At 35.9% G+C, this 4584-nt stretch overlaps 1 pseudogene across 1 annotated transcript; it reads left to right on the forward strand.

Annotated features, from left to right (window-relative positions):
- The first annotated feature begins 1016 nt into the window (after positions 1-1016).
- LOC308631019 (ankyrin repeat domain-containing protein 50-like) lies at positions 1017-1519 on the forward strand (annotated as a pseudogene). The gene has a single exon. The product of its transcript is annotated as an ankyrin repeat domain-containing protein 50-like (transcript).
- The last annotated feature ends 3065 nt before the right edge of the window (positions 1520-4584 follow it).

Raw genomic sequence — 4584 nt, forward strand, 5'->3', positions numbered from 1 at the left:
GGTGTCACTCCATCAAGTGCATCAAGTCTCTTTTTCTCCCTTTCTAGGGTGAAAAGGTTTCAAAAATCGATATTAAATTAATAAAATCGGCTGCTTGGGAATTACAACCATAGAAGAAAATAATGCAAAAGGGAAATAGAACGAGTATCTTTGAGGGGTAAGTGTCCCAACTTCTTGAAAGTGCCAGAGATGAGGTGTATGGATTTTTGAGATCAATGGGTGAACTGTAAATAAGCTTTTAGTATATGGTATTTTGCACTAAGATATTTTTGTTTGTTTCGTTTTAGTTACTGATGGAAATTGTGGATTACCTGGACATCTTAAGACCCAGGAACCCGTTTATTAAGAATCTGCTGTCTTGAAAAATGCGTTTTATGAATGCTTTGAATTAAGAAGGTGTAAACAGTGGTTTGTCATTTCTGCCACATAAGGAAAATCTGAATCAGTTCCCTGGCAGTTGCCCAGATGCCTAAAACTGGCAAGAACTAGTCCTTGGAGTGGTCATCCTTCAACAGGAAATACAGAGCTACCTATGTACTATATAAATGCTATCTCTTTGATGACATTTAAGATAATGGACAGCTTTTCTACATCTGATTTTCACACACACAATTAACACTTGGAGTCTGGAGAAGCATTTGTTATATATTGAAAGACTGAGTTTTCTCTTTTTGAGTTTTCCAGATTTATTATTTCATCTGTATGCTTAGAATCTCTACAGTCACATAAACTCCAGACATAACGATGGAGCTATATGACCCATCAAGATATACAAAAACTATGGGCAAGCTTTGGAACCAGTTGTTTTTGTGTCTGTTCAACAATTAATATATTCTCTGCTAATCAAGAATATGGAACCAAATACAGTCATGCACATTGTATTGATAAATTGTGACTATTGAATTTCTCTGTAACTGGTTTCTTTTGTCATTCAAATGCAAGTTATGTCCAAATGGATATAAAGACTATATTGGTGTACCTATCTCCTAGCCAGTGTTGAAGATAGAAAACCTATTATGACTAATCCTTGGGAAGAAAAAGTCTGCAAAATGGCCCAAACGAGTTTACTGCAAGGGAAGCAGTTTTACTGTAGGGAGTGGGTTTTCCACAAGCTTCAGCATTGCCTCCAGGAGAAAACCAGCTGCTGCAGTAGTGCTGTCAACACACCGTCCCTTGTGATGAATTCTGGGAATAATGCTGGTGCTGTCTCAGGAAAGGGAGCTGCCTGGAGTGTGTTGTTGGTAAGAGGGCCTGGTAGTGGCAAGACAGCCCTGTGTACTGAACTCTTATGGCCAAGTTCACCTACAAGCTTGCAGAGAGGTTTACATCGCCAGGCTTTGGCCTTTCATTTCTGCAAAGCCCAGGACTCTGATACTTTGTGTGTTGGAGGGTTCCTTAGAGGTCTGGTTGCCCAGATATGCCACAGTGGACTACTCCAAGGATATGAGGACAAGCTGTTCAAAGCCTCTTATAGCCTGGGGAATGTGAGAGGAACCCAGCAGAAGCATTCAAAAGGTAACAGCAAAGAATGTCATAATGTTTAGGGTTCTGTGCAACAATTAGTGATTTTTAGCAAGTTTTTTTTTTAGATACTTTTACTAGTGCCTTGCAGTTGGGCTTAATAGGTGGTTGTGAGTACAGCTGTTTATTTTAGTATGGGAAGAAACAGAACTTTGTATTGCACAGTATATAGATTAAAAGTAAGTCTTAACTGTTCTTGTTAAGTAACAGAATGTTCTGTTTCTAACAGTAACTGTCAGTGGTAAGGGGAGTCTGTTCTTATGATAAAGAAGAACAGTTAGCTGCCTGGAAACCAGGCCTCATTTTCAGGGAGGATGAACTATCTATACTATGAGCTGAAGTAGAGGAAATCCCAGTGTAGAAGCCAGTACACTTTTGTTTATAGCATATTATTTTTTACATGAAAATTTCTCCTTAAAAGGCATCATAAGCATTAAGAGTCTGAAGAAAATTTGCTACCATATTAACTTATTGAAAAGTTGAATTATAAGTTTATGTGATATTTGTAACATAGTGAAAATTTGATATTATTTTAGTGCTTTTAGTGAGTGGTGCAGAGAACATCCCCCCCCCTAATTTTAGTTAAGCATTTGTTCATGGTGAGTGGACTGATCTAAGCAAGTTGCTTTTTGAAGTGGCTGCAGATTCAAAATTTGCTCAAGAAAACATAATTTCTTGAAAATATAATTTTTGCCTGTCACTTCCTTGGTCATTGTGAAAGTAGCAATTGGTTATTGTGTGCTGGCTGTGGCCTCCCTTCTACATGAATAACTCATTTTGCCACACACCTTTTTCTTCCCATATTAACTAGGCTTCAGCAGGTAAAAGTTTGTGCCCCAAGGATTATGGAACACTGTGCACTGGAGATTCATATGAGTGTGTCTCCAAGAGGACTTGGAACAGTTTTGAGTAGCTCTTTAAAGGGTGATGCTTGTTTTTATGGTCTCCGCAAATCTAGTGTCATGAAATCTATAAAGTTTGAAGGTATATTGATAATATTTAATAATTATAGCAAACAGTATGTTAGTCATTGTTCTAAGAGTTTTATAAATATTAAACCATTTCATCTTCATAATATTCTGTGAGGTCATTCCCATTTACATATGAGGAAACTGAGGGGTGGAAAGTTCAGTAAACTGTCCAAGCTAGTTAAGTGGCATTTGAAGTATTTCTCTCCATATTTGTAATAATAGGTTTCTTTTAAGGACTTGATGAAAAGAGGAGTGATGTAGAAGTTGGTGTGCAGTGAAGTTGGAGAGTGAGGGCTGGTTCACCGTGTGGCTAAGAGTTAGGAATGATAGTGTAGAACTTAAACTTGGGAGGGGTTATTAAACTCACAGAGTCTTGCTTTTTAGAAGTATAGGACTCTTGGGGCCTTTAATCTGTCAGTGCAGTCCAGTAGAAGTCAGGGTGTGTCTTTTGGTCATCCAAATCATTCACCAGTCTATGAGGATGTCTGAGTTACTGCTTGTGGAACGGACAGGAGGTGGCAGGTGTGATGGAGTGGGTCCACTGTGCAGTCACTGTCATTGAGCCAGTGAGGGAGTCTTGAAAATGAAACTTTTCCTTTAAAGAGACTATGGTCTCTACACAAAAACATCTTTTATTACTTTTTCTCAAGATAACCATCAATAGTGAAGACCTGAGTTTTAATCTTTTTGTCATCAGTAAGTTCATAAACTATTTGGATGACACCTAAAACGATTATTTTCAAAGAATTCAAGAAGACCCTAATTAATTAAAATTATAATAATTTTGTAATTTATTGGAATGCATATATAAATTTCTAATACCTAAATGTTTTAAATCCTGATAACTATATATTTTTGATGTTCTAATACTTAAGCATACCTCTCACTATAGTATCACTGATTTTTCTAAAAGAAATTTTTCTCTTACTCAGTTGTTCCTCATATTTTCTTTTTCTTGTGTAATTTGCAGTTATTATCTAATCAAAGGGAAGAAAGAAACATTTAGAGTTGTGTGTGAAAACCACACCAGCACTGCTTTTCTGATTGACAGTAGGTGCTATTCTTGATAATGGGTGCTAATCACTTTGTCTTTCCATCCTCTATTTTCTGTGTCTACATTTGCTTGCCCTTTTACCACATTAACCAGTAAGAAATCCCTCACTAGATGCTGCCCCTCCATCCTGGATTTCTCACCCTCCAGAATGGAGAACTGAATAAACCTCTCTTGTTTATAAATTCCCCATTCTCTGATATTTTGATGCAGAAGCAGAAAATTGACTAAGTCAACTGACTTCTTAAATAGGTGCTTCAAGTAATTTTAATAGGAATATATTCTATCAGGGCATGTATAGTTGTAATTTAACAGCCAGACAGTGGGACAGAGGACCATTGTTTTCAAGGAGTTGTGGTATTCTGAGGGAGATAGAAGTAGCTATGTGATGAGATGAAATATAAATATAAGCAAAGATACACAGAATATTTTTTTCACTTAAAAAAAAACAAAATCCAAAACCAGATTTTATATTATTATTTTCTTAACATTTAAAATTTGATAATGTTGATAGTTCCACATAGTCATGTGAAACAATTTATTAGTAGTGAGAAATTGATAAAGAAAAAAATCCTTATTCTCAGATCCACTAAGCTGGGGAACTTTCAGAGAAGTGATTTAGTAATAGATGCTTTTTTAGCCACTTACTTTTTCTTCAGTTTTTCTTTCTATTTTTCCCTATATTTTACTCTTAATACTAGGTGAAACAGATAATATTGTATGCTGACTTCTTACATGCAATGATATGACTGTGTGTTCACATTAAGTAACAACTTACAGAGTTCCATTTTCCTGAATAACAAAGAGTGGTAGAAGGAATTTCATATTAATCTAGTTCCATACTGTCATGTTCCCTTCTGACTTGGCACAGTATGTCATTTCTTAGATTTAGTTGTCATGAAATTTTTTTAAAAATCAATTATTTTTTAAAATATTTTTTAGTTGTAGATGGACACAATAATTTTATTTTATTTATTTACCTTTTCGTGGTGCTGTGGATCAAACCCAGTCTCTCATATGTGCTAGGTGAGTGCTCTACCA

Source organism: Spermophilus citellus, assembly GCF_964194105.1.
Source record: "Spermophilus citellus genome assembly, chromosome: 11".
Lineage (NCBI taxonomy): Eukaryota > Metazoa > Chordata > Mammalia > Rodentia > Sciuridae > Spermophilus > Spermophilus citellus.